Source organism: Harmonia axyridis, chromosome 1 (assembly GCF_914767665.1).
Source record: "Harmonia axyridis chromosome 1, icHarAxyr1.1, whole genome shotgun sequence".
NCBI classification, from domain to species: Eukaryota; Metazoa; Arthropoda; class Insecta; order Coleoptera; family Coccinellidae; genus Harmonia; species Harmonia axyridis.
Window position 1 is genome coordinate 20560130 of NC_059501.1, and position 20087 is coordinate 20580216.

At 34.5% G+C, this 20087-nt stretch overlaps 1 protein-coding gene across 2 annotated transcripts in view; it reads right to left on the minus strand.

Moving 5' to 3' along the window:
- Positions 1-15021, minus strand: part of LOC123683668 (phosphoinositide 3-kinase adapter protein 1) — a 70710-nt gene extending 55689 nt beyond the window's left edge. Inside the window, exon 1 of one of the 2 annotated variants that reach the window (XM_045622617.1) lies at positions 14874-15021. The gene's annotated coding sequence lies outside the window, so the exon portion shown is untranslated. Of the gene's footprint in view, positions 1-11814; positions 12111-14873 lie in introns of those variants that run through there. The other variant, XM_045622618.1, reaches the window with a different exon arrangement.
- Positions 15022-20087: the final 5066 nt, after the last annotated feature.

Sequence of the window (20087 nt, forward strand, 5' to 3'; positions counted from 1 at the left end):
AAAAACATTAACGACGTGGTATAACCGTTTTGGTGTTTTGCCTCCTGCCATATATTGTGATCATTTCCATAATTTCCATTTTCCAAAATGTGTCGCTTAAAAATATTATTCGTTATATAATCGTAACGAATACCAAGAGCATATACATACACTATATTTCGATTATACAACTCATGTTCTGATGAACCAATATAATTCGTAAATTTCCCATATAAAGGCGTATTGATAAGTGAATACAGGGTGGCCACTTTTTCAATGGGATTGTATTGGTAACTTTTAAACCATAAGAGTTAGAAGGTCGGTCAAATGGAGAAAAAGTTGCATGCATAGAAGCATTATCGAGCAGTTCAAACAAATCGAGATTATCAGGGCCGGTTTTGGAGATATCATAAGAAGAGTAAATTATGTCATTTTGATTTTTCTTTTTTTCCCACTTTATTTCAAATATTATCAAAAAATGTTACAGGAATTTTTTATTCGACAGTAAATTATCCTCAATTTGACGTAATCAGATTTCATATCCAACGTTTCGTACTCTCTGGGCCACCCTCAACCTCATTTTTTTCAATACGGACCTGCATATTTTATGAAATTTTTCGAAATAACTTTTAACGCTGAATTCAACGATATATCATACAATGTCATTCAAAGTTGATTTTAGGTGATTTTGACCCTCATCCAAATTTAATGGTGTGTATGTAAGAAAAAACAAGTCTATTAACGATATCAATGTTCTGACCCAAATTCAATCGAACCCAGAAAAAAAATCGAGAACTGTGGCTAGTGAATGGAATTTTTCAAAAACTGCTGTTAATAAAAGAGTCAAAAGACGCGAATACAATGATTTTAAATTTGAATACCAAGCCTTGCAAAAATTATATCGTAATGATCTCAAAATAAAGTTCGATTCTGTAATTTGTTTCAACGATTCAAATGACAAATATAACAATAGTGATAGCTCGCGAGAAAATGGAGAATGTTTTGGAAGGTATTCAAGTAGACCAAACAAGCAAATGTATAAGAAGTATGGGTTCCAGAACCGTAAAGTGCAATTTACAAAATGGTTGACATTTCGAACACTTACTTCATTAATTTTCATTTACTTTCGAATAATCATTTGATTTTTCTTTCATTAAATGATACTTTCGTTTAATTATTATGAATTGAAATATTTAAATGATTATTATAAAAGAAGAACCAAGAAACCAGTATACTTGTTTCTTGCTTTGATTCTAATATGTTCCATTTAGTTCAAGATGGGTAAGTTGATTTTCTTATCGAAATTTATTGCATATTGCATGTTGTTAATTAAACTAAATGAAGGTAATACAGATCCGACCCAAAGAAAATTGGAAAAGGGTCAAAATCACCTGAAAATCTACTTTGAATGACATTGTATGATATATCGTTGAATTCAGCGTTAAAAGTTATTTCGAAAAATGTCATAAAATATGCAGGTCCGTATTGAAAAAAATGAGGTTGAGGGTGGCCCAGAGAGTACGAAACGTTGGATATGAAATCTGATTACGTCAAATTGAGGATAATTTACTGTCGAATAAAAAATTCCTGTAACATTTTTTGATAATATTTGAAATAAAGTGGGAAAAAAAGAAAAATCAAAATGACATAATTTACTTTTCTTATGATATCTCGAAAACCGGCCCTGATAATCTCGATTTGTTTGAACTGCTTGATAATGCTTCTATGCATGCAACTTTTTCTCCATTTGACCGACCTTCTAACTCTTATGGTTTAAAAGTTACCAATACAATCCCATTGAAAAAGTGGCCACCCTGTATACTACTTGACGACGTGGTATAATCGTTTTGTTGTTTTGCCTCCTGCTATATTGTGATCATTTCTTTAGTAACATTCTTGGACGTTCGCCAAAAATAAAAGTCAAGCTCAGTGAAATGTCATTGAATCATCAAAATGCAGTGCTTTGGTTATAGTTATTAAAATTATTCGTTATACAGGGTGTTTCCTAAACATGCGGCAAAAATTCAGGGGGTTGTTCCTTGGACTATTCTAAGAATATTTTGTCCTTTGATGATTTTTGAAAAACCTCTTTGTTTCGAAGATACAGGGCGAACAACATTTTTCATATTTTTAAAATTAATAATAGTTTAAATAAAAATGCGTACCGCACTGTGTTTACTAAGTAGGTACAATTTATTTTTAAATTTGTTTAACAACATTCCAATTACTAAAAACGGCCAGTTTTTTGACTAAAAATTGATAAGTGCAGAAGGTAAAGGAATACAGATTAAACACGGTTTTCATTTGAATTCGTTTTGAGATGTATTAGCAATTTTTAGTCAAAAAACTGGCCGTTTTTAGTAATTGGAATGTTGTTAAACAAATTTAAAAATAAATTGTACCTACTTAGTAAACACAGTGCGGTACGCATTTTTATTTAAACTATTATTAATTTTAAAAATATGAAAAATGTTGTTCGCCCTGTATCTTCGAAACAAAGAGGTTTTTCAAAAATCATCAAAGGACAAAATATTCTTAGAATAGTCCAAGGAACAACCCCCTGAATTTTTGCTGCATGTTTAGGAAACACCCCGTATAATCGTAACGAATACCACTCGAGCATAAACAATATATTTCGATTATTATACGAACCTCTTCACTCGTCGTAATTCGCGAAGCATCACTCGTGCTGCGCTTTCGTGATGTTTCGCGAACTACGTCTCGTGAATCGGTGTATAATCGAATATTGTCTATGCTCTTGTTATTTTATTACTGATTATATAAACCTCTTATGTCATTATGCCATTACCTCATTTCTAGCACAGAAATATTAAATTTATTGAAGAACTAGTAGAAACTTGAATTGTCCAGATTGGATAATTTTAAAAGTCAACTAGTATCTCGGTGTACAGAATATTCATCTTATTCTATGTGAATATACTTAATAATTCAAGATTTATGAGCAATATGAAGTGAAACAAACTCAAATTCGTAAAAACAATTGAATATTTGACAAAATCTTATCCATATTTTCTTTCTTTTCCAATTTGTTAGCATTTAAAACCTCGACCACAATTTGACATTTACATAAAGCCGACTTCGGAAGATCCGGTACATCCTTAAAGACATAAGTATTTTGTAATCCCTAAATTCCATTCAAGAGTCAAACCTAAATCCCTTAATTGAGCAAAAACATCGGTGACGGCCATCAGGGGACAAATTGACACTAACTGACCAGGACCTTATCCCTAACAGATGTTGGGATGATGATTTTAAAACCACTTCCTAGTAAGAACATATTAAGGTCAAGAGAGCCCCTGCTATAACATAGATGGTGAATGGTCAGAAATGCCTTTTAAAATAGCACAAACGAAAATATTACAAACGCCAGTTCAAGATGTGGACCACAAAAAAAGTCTAAATTTACGTCAAGGTCTTCTATATTTATAACTACATTTTTTTTCGAATAACTCAGAGCTTTTCGAAATTCCAATCTATAAAAGCATATCGACAAAACGTTCGAATTTGATGAACAAAACAACAAAGCATTCCTCTTACAACAATACAACAGTAAACAGACTCATATTTTGTTAATTTGCATATCTCAACAAGCATATCTGTTCCTGATCTCACGAATAAAACCACAGCTATGAAGGTATCTACGTCATTTACTAGACTTTCTTTCGCATCCTTATTAACATTTTCGATTACTAAATAGATAGTCATCAATAACAGTAGATCACCTTATCTTGATTCAAATGATTTTTATTTATAGTAATGGAAAACATTTACTGAATATTTTGCAATCTATATTTTTAGTTAAAATAAATCAAAATAGCGAATCTAAATTTTGTTTACACAAGAATTATTTTTGAGAAAACTTTCTCGGAAATCCTAATTTCAATTTGTTTTTATTTGGAGTTCAAAGTCGTTATTACAACTTTATTTATTTTTCTTAATTTAGTTTCTGTCTTCTCTCTTCATTATAGTTTTGAAAAATGTGAAAATACTCTAAATTTCCTGATACTTAGCTTTGAAGATTTGGTAATGATTGATTACTACAGGAACAAAATAAAATTGTATTGAAAAGTTTTGAAATAAACCATTCATTTCTCGGAAAGATGACACAACTGAATCATGAAATTCAAAACATGTAGGATGATGACTTCAAATATAATGTTTATTTTTCAGCACAAAACAACAATTTCTAAGAGAATAAGGTTTTGCAATGTATGAACAGACTATATATTGCATAGTCAATAAAACTTTTCAAATGGACAATAACGAAACATATCATGTTTTATCGGATTTTTGATAAGGTATTTTTCTATGAAAAATGTGGTGCATGTTTGATCTCTGTATCCTTAGTAATAACAATATTTGATCCACTAATATTGACACGTACCAAGAATAAATTATGTTTCTGTCATAAAGAATTTATTATGAAAACATTTTCCCAATCAATAGTTCGATAACGGCCAATTTATGATGAATAACTCAGAGTATTAGATCGACAACCCTTCAGAGAAACAGTTCTATATAACACGCAACCAAACACAACTCTATTTTTAGACAGCCTTTCATTTCTGATGGCGAAAAATTGTAGAGTAATTCTCAGTCATATTTCTAGACATAATTGCAGTTATTTATCTTGTATAAGCGTATGCATATGATTCGTTAAGAGATTTACCAGTGCCTTTGAAAACTTAATATAGTGCCAGACGACTATTTTTTTATTAGCTTAAACGCCCGAGACGAGCTTGCGTTTCTTTGTTTCGTTAGGGTATATGGTTTGGCACTTTCACTATTTCTTTTATATGTTGCTTCTTTTGGCATGAATACTTGGGAAAGAAGATTTAAGATTTCACATACGAAATGAGATTTTTGATTCATCTCCATTTATAAACATTTAAAATGATATCCTCAATAAGTTTTTCGGAAACTGAGAGTTTAAAATGGCATGGATTTGGCCAGAACGGTGATATATAATATATAATGTCTTGACCATCCATTTTGAAGAGTGAATATTACAATTATTATAACCTTAACCTATTCAGAAACTGATCATGCGCAATAAAGACTAATCCAATAATCACAAAAATTTGTCGCGTTTGTTCCATGGGGGACAGAGGACTTTCATTTCATTTTTTTATAATTTTGAGCAGAGAAGGGAAAAATTACTTTTTTCCTGAATATACACACATCGTCAAAAGTCTTGGTCCCAATCAATGTTGTGGAAATGAGGAATATTTTCCTCAATTTGAACTGCAATATATTTCATAGAAAATTTTTCTTTGTTACTCTGCTTTATGCAGGACGAGATAAAATAGGAAAAATGAGAAAAAATCTAAATTTATCGATTATTTATTTTTGATTAATCACAGTTTTTCCACAACTGAATCCGAATTCAAAAGTCTATAATATCATCTCTTCTTTAAATCAACAGCCCAATACGCCTAGGCATGCCACGAATCAAGTCATTAATGAAATTTTCAGGTATATCGTTCCATTCTTTCTGAAGGACTAAAATCAATTCTTGAAAAGTTGAAGATGGGTTTTGGCGATTAGATATTGCTCTCTAAGTAATCCCATTGGATTCATGTCTGGTGAATTTGCTGGCCAGTTCATTCCCTGGATATTGTTCTTTTGAAGAATGTTTTGAACCCTTCGTGTGTGGTGGGGCGTTTTCATAATGATAAATGAAATTATCCCCAAATTCGTTGCACTGAAGAAAAATGATTGGTTCGATGATGTTTTCTACGTAGATGGTACCAGTCATTATTCGTTCAACCATAATAAAAGGGGTACGGCGACCGAAAATTATACCCCCCAGCACATTAGGGTTTATCTTCCCGGGCGAAATTGAGTCGTTCTAGTCAGCCTGGACCTCTCCAAACCCTTTCTCGTCGACTATCACTTTGTAAACTGAGTTGTGACTCGTCCGAAAAAAGTACGTTGCGCCATTGTGGTAAAAGCTGGTCTTGGTGTTCTGCCCATTGCCGACTGGTAGCTCTATGTCCATGTGATAGCCGAGGTACTCTTGAGGGTCTTCGTGCCCTTGAATTTGTGGAATACAATCGTCTCCTTATGGTACTGGTTGAGACAACCTCTCTATAGGTCTTCAAAAAATGACTTCGAAGGGCTGTATAGATACCGTTCGATTCTTTCGAGTAGAATTTGCGATATAATGGCCTTTCCTTGTAGATGTTAATCTGGGTCGACCAGGCACGGATCTCCGGGCAACGCTGCCAGTTTCCAGGAAAAGGGCCACTATGCGCCTTACTGAAGTTGATGGAATATTCAAACGTTGCGCAATATGGCGGTTCGACTAAGCTTCTTGATACAGGTCTACTATTCTTGCCTGGTCAAACTGAGATATTAGATGTCTCGGCATTTTCCACCGAATATTCTCAATATAACAACTCTCGTTATTTGCTGCAATCTGATTAACTTCGAATATAACAGGTGTTTTTTTTCGAGGTATATAACTTTAAGTTAGCATTACTGTTCAAGATGGCTACCGATTTAACAGCTGTCAAGTGATTCATTCTCAGTTTGGTTTGGCAATTCATCATGAATAGACTCACGTCTAAACAACGCTTGCAAATAGTGCAATTTCATTTCGAAAATAATGGTTCTGTGCGGAATACGTATCGCGCACTACGTCCATTTTATTTTGTTTAGCGATGAAGCGCACTTCTGGTTGAATGGCTACGTCAACAAACAAAACTGCCGCATTTGGAGTGAAGCTAATCTTCAAGTGTATGTCAAAACACCGTTACATCCAGAAAAACTGACTGTTTGGTGCGCTTTATGGGCTGGTGGAATCATTGGTACGTACTTCTTCAAAAACGATGATGGCCAGAACGTTACAGTCAATGGTGATCAGTATAGAGCCATGATTACTAACTTTTTCATTCGTGAATGGAACAACCATGATGTCCAGGAGCTGTGGTTCCAACAAGACGGCGCAACATGTCACACAGCTCGTGCCACAATCGATTTATTGAAAGACACGTTTGGTGACCGCCTAATTTCACGTTTTGGACCTGTCAATTGGCCTGCAAGATCTTGTGATTTAACACCGCTAGACTATTTTCTGTGGGGCTATGTAAAGTCATTGGTTTATGCGGATAAGCCACAAACCCTTGACCTCAGAGGAGCCCTTGACTATTTGGAAGACAACATTCGCCGTGTTATTGCCGATATACGGCCACAAATGTTGGAAAAAGTCATCGAAAATTGGACGTCCAGATTGGACTATATCCGAGCCACCCAAGGCGGGCATATGCCAGAAATTATATTCAAAATGTAATGCCACAAGATTATTATCTTGCGGATAAATAAAATTTATGTCAATCGAATAATCCATCGTTGTTTTATTGCGATTTAAAGTTCTATAGCTCTAAAAAAAACACCCTTTACCTGTATCTATTCTTCCGATCAAAAAACATTTGATTGCTGGCTTATTGTTTTCATTCAAATCTTAAGGTAGTGAAAATTCCATACACAAAAAATTGTGATGTTACATTCATCAAGTTGAGAGTTTATGGGGGGCCAAGACTTCTGACGATGTTTATTACACGTCCATAAATGCGCTTCTAAATAATTCCTGGTAATTTTTGATATAACGCATATAACAATAACATTCCAGTGGAAATAAAACACCACAATTCAAAAATTATACTCAACGTTTTCTAAAAATGAATCAACAACATATCCCAGCATCTTCTATTTCAAACAATCCCAGTCATAAGTCACTTCGCTGACTCGAAACACAACAGCACATCAAAATTCCCATAAATTGGACGTCTGAACGTTACATGAGCGCCAAACTAGTACATCGGGTGATTCATAACTGAACGCCCAATTTCACCGTCGTATTTTTTACAACAGGAAGAATCGGGAACGTTAATCTGGAGAAACCTTGCGTGAACTCACTCATCCCACACAGGAATTTCCTAATTTCCGGCCTTTGGGAGTATTTGGAGTTCGTAACTTTCAAAATAAATATAAACATGTGTATATAATCGGGAGTTCAAAACCCGTGGATGGTGCCACAGGTAAACAAACCTGCTATTGATTTTTTCATCGGTTGGGTCGGTTTTTCTTACGAATTGTGGTCAATTGGTTCATGAGGCGCGTATTTCATCTCGGTAACGTAAACTATTTGCGTTATTTGGGTCACGATCGAAGGAAATCGCCTGATTATCTTAGGCTGCCTGTATATTAATTAGTCAGGAAGATGTGGAACAATATTCTAAACTCTAAACGAAGATTCATTGTGAAAATATAAATCATAATGATGATGAATAGAAAGCTATACAATGCAGAATTGGCCAGGATTTTGCAGTTTTATCATCAGGCTTTTCATATATGATACGAGTATAAAAGAATGAATGTCTCTTTTATGTCTGAAGTAAAGTTTTCTCATATTGAACAATTTTTCTGAAAAGGATTTTTTCTTTATTTTAGGAATTTTTATTTTATCCTCGGACAGCAGTATTCGGTACGATTCAGGTTTTTTCACATAGAAACACTTTGGATAGTACATTTATCGAATATATTATGTATTAGATACAAATATGTATCGCTCATTATTAGTCCAGTCGATTTATACTCACAATGGCATCTTAGGGGGCATATTTTCTGTAAAATGGTATATGGGTATGGAGTTCCCGGTCAGATGCACAGATGGCGGTGCTAGTATTAAATCCATATGATTTTAAGTTAGTACCAACCTTCAAACGATACGTGTCAAAATTTGATGGCAGTCCGACCATTAGTTTGTGAGATATTGCGTTGTGAGTGTAGCTACTTTTGTTATTTGTGTGCTGATGAAATATTGCTTTTTGAAGCAATGCCTGCACCAGGAAAATCAACCATCATTGAGTGGTATGAGTTTAAACGTGGTGAAATGAGCACCGAAGACGGCGAACGCAGTGAACGCACAAAACAGGCTGTCACCAACGAAAAAATCAAAAAAGTTCACAAAGTAATTTTGAATGACCGTAAAGTGAAGTTATCAAGATAGCAGACATTGTGAAGATATCATCTGAACGTGTACATCATATCATTCACGAATATTTGTACATGAGAAAGCTGTGTGCGAAATGGGTGCCTCGCGAGCTAACAATCGACCAAAAGCAATAACATGTTAATGATTCTGAGCAGTGTTTGAAGCTTATTAAGTGCAATAAACCTGAATTTTTGCGTCAATATGTGACAATGGATGAAATATGGCACCATCATTTCACTGCGAAGTTCAATCGACAGTCAGCTGAGTGGACTGCACACTATGAACCGAATCCAAAGCGAGGAAAAACACAACAGTCAGCTGGAAAGGTTATGGCATTAGTATTTTGGGATGCGCAATAAAAAAAGGTATAATATTCATTGATTACCTCCAAAAGGGCCAGACGATCAGATTTTTTAAAGAATGAAGTCGTTGAAAAACAGCCCCATTTGGAGAAAAAAAGGTGCTGTTATATGTCAAAATTCCTTTTTAAAAACAACTGTATGTAGCCACATTGTTCATTAATATTTTATATCGATTGAATGTAGTAAATATAAATCAAACCCAGGCATGAATATCGACATTTCGAATCGTTTGAAGAAAAAGCATATTTCAGTTGGGCTGGTAACGTAAAGTCACACTACTCACACTTTTCCTTCACATAAAATAAGATATATTAGCTGATCCGTACTCAATAGAAAAAAAAGTTTGTTGTCGTTTATCCGAGAGAAACTTTCCCGCTTGAATTGGCCCTCCCACAATCTTCTCTCAAAGAAAATATGATATTTCTCTGAAAACTTATCGACAAGTTTCATTCAATAAAAATAACACATCCTCAACTAATTAATTTGACATAACTACAGATGGCATCTTTGGAGAACGTGACATTTTGCTGAATTTTCTCATCGGGTAAATATTTGAGTTGAAAATCGATAAATCTAATGCACGTTCAGCTGAAATAAAAAGAGTACGCCGCAGTTTGTAGAGAACATCGAAAATTACGCTTTATGGAGTCGAAAACGGAGAAGCCGAATCGAGGCTGGGATATTTGCGAATCAACGAAATGTGCTTCAAACATATGGATATTCGCATTTATTTTCCGTTTCTCGGAAAATAAATCGAATTTGAAGGGGTGTATAGAGGAAAGTTCAACTGAATGGAAGTATAAACCTCATACTGCAATCAGAAATCCTATGAATATTAGGCCAATAGAAAAGTACCCGGTCTGATGTGCAGAAGTCGGTGCTAGTATCAAATCCATATGATTTTTAGATATTGCGTTGTGAGTATAGCTACTTTTGTTATTTGAAAAAAGACGAAAAAAAAAAGAATTTCGTGTGCTGATAAAATATTGCTTTTTGAAGGGAAACAATACAGTTGAAGTAAAATCTTGACTTGATGAACAGTTTCCGGAGTCTGCACCAGGAGAATCAACCATCATTGATTGGTATGCTAAGTTTGAACGTGGTGCAATGAGCACCGAAGATGGCGAAAGCAGTGGACGCTCAAAAAAGGCTGTCACTGACGAAAAAATAAAAAAGTTCACCAAATAATTTTGAATGACCGTAAAGTGAAGTTGATCGAGAAAACAGACATTGTGAAGATATCATCTGAACGTGTACATCATGTCATTCACGAATATTTGTACATGAGAAAGCTGTGTGCAAAATGGGTGCCGCGCGAGCTGACAATCGATCAAAAGCAATAATGTGTTAATGATTCTGAGCAGTGTTTGAAGCTGTTTAATTGCAATAAATCTGATTACGCAAGGTATAATATTCATTGATTACCTCCAAAAGGGCCAGACCATCAACAGCGATTATTATATATTGTTATTGGATCGTTTGAACGATGAAATCGTGAAAAAACGGCCCCATTTGGAGAAAAAAAGCTATTTCATCAAGAGAATGTGCCGTGTCACGAATAAAGGAGAACAATGGCAAAATTGCATGAATTGGGCTTCGAATTGCTTCTGCATCCACCGTATTCGCCAGATTGAGCCTCCAGCAACTTTTTCCTGTTCTCAGACCTCAAAAGAATGCTTGATGGAAATAAATTTAGCGCCAATGAACAAGTAATCGCCGGAACTGAGGCCTATTTTGAAGCGCAAAACAAATCGTACTACAAAAATGATATCGAAAAGCTGGAAGAACGCTATAATCGCTGTATCGCCCTCGAAGGCAACTATGTTGAATAATAAAATAGAATTTTGCCAAAAAAATGTGTTTTACTATGTTAGACCGGGGGTTTTTCAATTGTCCTGTTAGCGAAATATTTGAAACGGTAATATTTCAGAAACGTCCTGTATCTTGAGAACGAATCAATATATCTATGATCTGTTTTTTGTTATCTTATCATTTCGAAAAAGAGATCGGGGGTCCTTGAAGATTTTTTCTCTAATTCTTATAGTTCTCTAGATGCTTGAGTGATCATCGTTAAGTGATCCTTTGCTATAACTTTCAAAACCGAGGATTCGAAGAATATTAAAATTCGTGTTTGTATGTGAAATAACCATACCAAGCGTTGTCCAAAAAAACGCTCAAGTGAAAATTTAAGCAAAATTAAAAAAAAATATATTTGCGTCACACAAAGCCGACGGAGTTTTGGTTATTATGGAATAACCATATGAAGTTTCATGTCTAATTTCGATATGATCTCATCATTGGAACGATATAAAATTCAAGAAAGACCAATATTTCTGTCACAATTAATCCAATTAGGATGAGATTTTGTGTGTTTATTGGGATTAACAATTTCACGTTTTGTGCAAAATTACGTGTTGATAGCGTCAGGAGAACTTGAGTAAAAATAATACATACTTTTTTGGCCAATTCCCGGTCTTTCCCTAACATAACAAGTTTTCATTTCCAATGATACGGTATTTATTTCCATCATTAACTTTTGAAAGAGTTCTTGAGCAAGTGAGTAAAAGTTTTCTCTTCCCAAGTTCTTGGAAACATTGAAACCTTGAGAATGTGGTCTTTTGGTGGACCAAACTTGAACTCCCTTCCCTGTCTATAAATGTCCCTCCTTCAACACGTGTTGGTTCTAAAATAACCACCGACAGAAAGCTATTCGAACTAAATCATAACATCGATATTTTGAAGGCTTTCTTGAACGAAGTCGAATTTGTCATGTGTCATACGACTACTGGATATTAAATTTTACCTGCTTGAATTTCATCTCGACTGATATTCGACATGACTTTTTCACAAGAAAAGTAGTATGATAATGTTTGAGAAATCCACAAAAACAAGCTTTATTATTTCAAATTGTAACATGTTGATGTTTTAATTAATTTTTAAAGTCAATATTGCAATTGTTTTCCCAATTAACTGGGAACTACTGCTCCAGATGACAGCAGACGGAATCCAACCTGATGAATAATCTGATACTAATTATATTTTCTGAGAATTTTGATTGGCAACAGATATATGATTTTGAACAAGTTTCAAATGATGTTCTGCATCTAGTTGTACATATGGTTTACAGGAGTGTGCACTCGAATACCGTGTAACTTTAATTAACTCTTGTTCATCTGCTGCTATTTCGGCCAATGCTGAAATTGCAGGCTTTCTATGGAAACAGTTCGTTATTTCTAACATTTTCGTTCTCATTCCAATATTTTTCGCAGATGTTGTTCACGTTTTTCACACAAATGTCCTTTTTTCCGTTGTACGAAGAATCACCAGGTTGGTAATTTCATTCTGACTTTCTTTCGAGAGAATATTTCCAAATCTATCCCTTTTCTGAAGCCATCACATCTGAATGCAATATTTCTCCTCGAACAAATCTACAGTTTTAAAATTATCAGGAACAGAAAATTTCGAACGATCATATTTTGGCATGGATTTTGCCTATTAACAAACTTTACCGCGGTGTTCGAGATCCAAACCAAGTTCGAAAGTTTCTAGGTCTTTCCGTTCGAGAGTTATTGTATTTACGGATAGACACAATGAAATTTGAGGACGGATTCAATATCATTGAGTCGAACCTCAACGTTTTAGACAATTCCTGGCTCAAAACTCGAAAAATATAAACTTTGAGATAAAATAACAGAGAGATCTGTTCAGGAAACAATATCAGTTGTTTTATCTACTACTTATCTCTGCCTAAAAAATCCAGCTCTATTTCAAATTGATTTTTACTAAAAAAACTTAAATTTGTGTAATTCCATCATTTTCCACCAATTTGGAAAATTGAAGCCAATGATGGATGAAATACTGGGATTCGTCATCACCGATTTATATTAAATGCGCAGCTATTGAAAATGTTATACAATCGCTTCGAATGAGGGATGAACAATACATTTAACATAATGGGAGAGAAATTTATTCACCTCTCATATTAACTGCTAATCCATTATTTGAATAACGTAATTGTGGATAGATTTGTTCCATATCAGTGCTCAATGGACAATAACGTAATATGGAATTGGCTTCTGGGAATATGAATCCCTAGATATGAGTGTATCATCAAATGGCACAGCTTAGATGTAGTAGTTCCATAGGGACTATAATACAAGGTCCTTAAGGCATATTAATAACCAAGATGCTTCAATGCAAATCTGCTACATGGACAGAATTTGATACCATATATTCCCGAAATTGGGGATTTTCCCCATCGGAAATTGTAATGAAAGAAGAATGAAAATTTTTCTACCCTTGTTCTTGAAGGATTTTATTTCTATCGATATAAACCTTCTTGACCACTTCTGATGACGAAGACGTTTCCTCAAAGACTAATTACTATTCGTAATCGATTCTATTAGAACTAAAACACTCAAGAAATTCATCTAAAAGGTTATTCACCGTGAAATTATTATTTTGAAATTTTGCCAATAATCAATTGGTTACCAACTTTTTCTATCTTATAGCAGAATCAGGACCTCATTTGTGTTGTAATATTCCATTATTTTTGATAATAGGTACAATTGTAACAATGTCAGTTTATTTAAAAAAAATATTGGTTGAATAAATAATAATACACTGCTGATTTCCACAAAATTTATTGATGACGACAATTGTTTCGCTACACTGTAGCTTTTTCAAGTCGGATGGTTCAGCACCCGACTTGAAAAAGCTACAGTGTAGCGAAACAATTGTCGTCATCAATAAATTTTGTGGAAATCAGCAGTGTATTATTATTTATTTAAAATGAATTTCCATCAAGTGAAGACCGAATCAATCAAATAAATATTGGTTGATATGAGACGGGGTTTGAACTCTGTTGATATTTTTTGAATTCATATAAATTGTAATTTTTGTCAAATCTGATTAACAATAGAATAATCCTTGAGAAATGGATATTTTTATTCAAATTCTTCTCCCTCCAAATTCTTTGGCAAGATAGATAGATCGTATATGGATGATGCAGAAGAAGAATTGAAAAAAGCACAAGACATACAGAAAATGGACATATACGGATGTAACACCATAGAAATTTCAAAAGTTTACATTGAAAATAATGCTAAAAATCAAACAATAAAATTTAGCGAAAATCAGTTGTGTAAAATTATCTAAAAGAGAAAAGATATGGAAATAATTTTTTCGGTAGGCAACTCAATATTTTGTCGTCTTAATATCAGAAAAACATTTTTTAAGGAACTAATCTTTTCATATGAATTTTCGGCATTACCTACATGGTTTGAAATAGATGATGATATAGATTTACAAAATGAAGTACCTATATCCTGGAAATCAATAACGTAACCTATTTTCTCATCAAGTTCCGCTCATAACTGTCAGGTGAATTTTCCAATATTTCCACCGATTCAAATAGGAGCAGCTTGACCTTGTCATAAAACAGATACGATTCTATGTCATCTAAATCCGTCAACCAAACGCGCAACACGATCATACACACAATCGGTACATACCTCAAAAATACGAATCCTTTAAAATCCTCTTGACTTTTGGAAAACGTCAAACGGTCTGAGTAGGCGATGTTAAAGCTTCACACGCGCACTGCGATTCCTGAACGCGATCAACGTTAACTTCCTGCGTTAGAAATGGTTACTAAGTTATAAGCGTGTATCAAGTTGGCTGAGACATCTTACCGAAAAGCTCAATCGGAGATTCTGTGGAATGGAGGGGGAAAAGGACGCTCAGCGAACTTACGGTCTCAACAGCTGAAAAATTGAAATGTGTTTCAGCGGGTACTTCAGGTATCAGAGCCGTATTGATAGCTGTAGATATGAAAATTATAAGGAGGAACATCGATAATGTGATTTTTGTTTATTGTAGCAGGAATAAACCTTTCTAATTGTTACTTAACTTTTATTTTAACTGCCATTGATTTTTTCTTCTACCAAATGAATTATTGGTCTGAAAAAACTGAAAGCTTCTGAGGTATTTTCAAAAATGAAAAGATTCTCACTGCGGTATCATGTTTCATACTTACCTGCTTGAAATATGTTCATCAGCAAACAGATAGATTTTTAACCAACTCTTAATTCCATGAATTTAACACTCGCGAGAAACATAACTTTGCGCTTCCATATGTCAGACTTAAGAAAACTCAGCAAGGACCAAATTTCACATATACAATAAATTGTCCGATGAGATCAAAATATTGAATGAACAAAGTTTCAATACTGCTGCAGAACACAATATACAGCCTAAATGAGTTTTAAAATGTTCGTGTATGTAATTTGTTTTTAACTTTGACTGAATTTTTATGACAAATCGTGAAAATTATTGACGGTGAATATTTATAGTGTAAAATGTGATGTAGTACATACCTAAACAAATAAATATTATTATTATCCAAACTCATCGAAAAAAATTTAAATATTACTTCTAGGGATTTGAAACCAGCTGTATAACAGTTTATGTTATACTAAAGGACCTGAAGTCAGGAGTTGTTAAATGCTTGTTCATTTATACGTCAAATGCACCCTTGGAGACCACAGTGTTGTATATAGGTATAGGTATACCTATGTTGTTTCAACCCGATCAAATCTGAAATCACGCAAACATTGGTTTTTCCTTTTCCAATATTCTTTTTAATTTTCTATGGGATGGAATCGTAATTCTGTCGCTTTGGTGGTCACGGTTTTCGATATTCTTCTCAAAAGCTTCTGACTTCACGTCAGTTCTTGTAATTTTCTGAGCAATATAATACATATAATAAATCTCGTGTTATTTCAAATTATTTCCTCTCCGATCCTCATTGGAATAAATGTCCAATAAGTTCATATGTTAGGAGAAAAAAGTCTTAAGAGACGATTTTCGCAAAAGAATTGATAATATGGTATCCCTACAAAGCACATATGTATTTTAAATTAATCGTCAAAAATTTTTATAAAATATCATTACAAAAGGGTAAAAACATCAAATTTGTTGGAAATTTTCAAAAAGACTCGTAAAGCAATTCCTTTCCACGAAAGTTGGAACTATTCTGATATTCTCCACCTCCACTGAATATTGAAGTTTAAGTGACGTCATCGAATTATTAGTCGATTTGATTAAACATGTCAGCTTATGAGTCAAATTCTCGTCATTTGCGGGAGTTTTAATTTTCTGCTTTAAAATGAAAAAATCTGCGACTGAGGCTCACCGTTTGCTCTCAATTACCTATGGTAAGGCCGCTGTTAGTAGAAGAACGTGCCGAAAGTGGTTTCCACGCTTCAAGAAGGGTGATTTTGACGTAGAAGACCATCTACGCGGTGGAAGAGAGAAGGTTTTCGAATTAGAGGCTTTACTTGATCAAGACTCGTGTCAAACAAAACGCAAAATTGGTTCATTGGGAGTGAAGCAAAAAGCCATTTAAAAACGCCTGAGTCATGAGAATGATTCCGAAACAAGGAAATTGTGTGCCGTACAAGTTGAAGGCGAGATATATAGAATGGCGTTTTTTGAGGGGTTCATTACGATAATCCCAAGCGCAGAAAATCATGGGGATGTCCCATTCATGCTTCCAGGTCGACGGCCAAACCGAATATTCACAGTTCTGAGGTCATGCTCAGTATTTAGAGACTAGCTCGGCGTAGTGTGTTATGAATTATTACAGCCGTCTGAAACAATCACAGACGATCGTTAACGAACGCAATTAATGCGTTTGAGCCGAGCATTGAAAGACAAACGGCTGCAATACAACGGAAGACATGATAAGGTGATTTTGCAGCATGACAATGCTTGACCCCATGTTGCGAATGTGGTCGAAGTGGCTGACCATCACTTCCGGTCTTATGAAGAAGTAAAAAATTCATCAAAAGATGACCAGTTTTTTCAACGCGGGATGCGTAGGCTCCCTGAAAGATGGGAGAAAGTAGTGACCGACGATGAACAATATTTTGAATCATAAATGTATAACCAGTTTTGTACAATAAAGCTTAGAATTTCGAAAAAAAAACGGCGGAAGCAAAGTTGCCTATGTATATTGGAGAAACACCATTTTTTGATAAGAAAAAAACTTTACGAGATTGAATCTTTTTCGAAAAGATTAATGTTTCTACGGAAAAGAAGTAAGAAGAGCGTTTGAGTACATGTTTCACCTTTAATAGAAGCTTGATATTGACGTAGAAAAATGTCTTTTTCTGGTATGGCCCAAAATTCATCGAATGAAGTGTTATGTTTGAATTTTTACTATCGATAGATTTCAAGAATTTATCATTGATAATAATAAAACAAAACAGTGAACTCTTTCAGGAGAAAGCCATATGTAAGATAGGTATCTTGTCTTTGAGAAAAAATAACTCAATTTGTTTCTTTAAATGGCCCGCTCTGATGCACCCCTGTTCATTACTATTCTTTCTACGAGTTTCTTTATTAGCCCTCTGAAGACAGGTAAAGTGTGCGAGAACTGGAGATGTGGCAATTATACTAGAAGGGTGAGTAGTATTCTACGACACTCGGTCTAATTATGAATTTTAATGAGATCACTTGGTATAATTTGTCATTCTGATTTTATTGCGTGTTTTTCGACGGAAACTGAAGTACAGGCTGGCTGAAGTCACGTGGTAGATTTAGTTACCGACCGACTGATTAGTTGAATGAAGAAAATGAAGGGGTTGCAAGAAAACATTTGTTCATAATGGTTTTAGTTTATCATCTTCATCTGAATGGAATTTGTCAAGGAAAATTTTTTTCTCCGATTGATAGCAAATATTAATTCTGCAGACACATATCAATCAGCACAGTATAACTTTGCCGGCCTAGGCAGCAAAGTGATTATTCTCTATGCAAATAAAACATTCGACATTTTCTGAGAAATAATTTTTTTTTCCACCTTCCTTATTTCTGGAGGAGTAAGTACTTCTAAGTCGCTATCACTGCCCATAATATAAATATATCCGATATTTTTCCAGAAAACTGCCAGATATTCCTGTTGTCACACTATAATTATAATTATATCATTTTACATTTCCATAGCAACCAACCATTCCAACAAATGCAATTTCTATCAATTTCCGTATTAATTCATCACTACATGAAAAATAAAAAGATTGTGGGAATATTAATAACTTGCAAATAGAATATCCTACATGTATCATTATAATTAATTGAAAAAAAATTATATGTTTAATTCGGCAACAAAGTAGATTGATTGTCTTGACTGAATTCCTAGCCTCGCGTCAATCTACTACTTTGCTGCCTAGTAAAACAAATATCTATTTTACCTTACACCTTTTCCAATTGTAACTCAGAAAGCGTAAAATGTAACTTAGAAAAGCCAATTGAATTTCAGAAGATGGACAATGTGATTCAAAATGGGAAGTTGTTATTCATAATAGGGAATTTGAATTTCAGAAAGAGAACTTTATAGGTATTCAGAAACCGTAATTTGTATCTCAGAATAGCAATACATATGTAATTCAGAAAAAAAATTGATTTCAGAATATATAAATTGAAATTGAGACTTGATAATTTGGAATTCAGAAATAGGGAATAGTAATTCAGAATCGGGGTTGTTGCTGCTCTGTTAGCCTTCAAGGAACTGCGATCAAATTGATAATTTGTTCTTAAGGATAGCTATTCATATAAACCCAAGGAGGTTGTCGAGACTGTTAATGCAGCCGACGACATCCTTAGGACCCCTACCTGTTACTTCGTGATTATTTCCCATATGATTGCTTTTTAGGCCAGTCAACCCTTGACATTTGCCCACTTAATGTTTGGCTGTTTCTACCTCCTTTCCACAGAGCCTGAAAATCTCATCTGCTGACTTAACCATGCGGTACAAAAGGTATTTGCACCGACAGTGTCCTATCAGCAGTTCCACCATTACCCAAAGCTCAGCTCGTGGTAGCTTCAAGAGCTTCCTGGTATAGGTCACTAGTTGCTAGTTGCCTTAGCAATACCTGGAGTGTCCCTCCAGAGGGTTACTCTATTATCCCACTCCCATTGTTGGATCGTTGCCTTATATTTGTCTTTTCCAAGCCAACAAAAAGGCTCAGGACCAACAGGTGCTAACCTTGATGTTCTTTTCGCAAGTTTATCGGCTTTTTCATTTCCTTCAATGCATGCCCCGGTAGCAATATCTATGTAATACCTGTGTTGCATATTGTACTGGGTACCACACATTCGCTTTTGTTCTGAATTGCATATTACATTTTCTGAAATTGATTTGATAACTTCTGAAATACAATTTCTCATTTCTGAAACATAATTCAATACACTATTCTGAATTAAAACTTTGTTTTTTTTTAATTCTAGCTTCCTGATCTGAATTTCAATTTCGTTCTTCTGAAATTAAATCAACTATTCTGAAATCCGAATTTTTTTCTGAATTATACTTTCCTATTCTGAAATACATGTTCCCTTTTCTGAAATTGAACTTTGATTCTCTGAACTACAATTGGAAAAGTTGTAGTTGTAGGTGTGTAGCGACTCATTGAATGAAATGTTATTTCTTTCTTCTTTCTTCGCGTAGGAGTTCACGAAACCTCTTGCTGATAATTGGTAGGAAGTAAATTCAATATGCAAAGTCGAGTCTTTGCATCCAAACCGAACGGAAGTTCGAATTAACGATCGTCTTGTGCATTCACAATTAGGCAGACATTGACAGGACGCCCAGATCAGATGTACCTGCTGTTAGGCGTTGTGGGAAATATGATCTATCTAACTGGAATTGATTATCAATTTCTGGG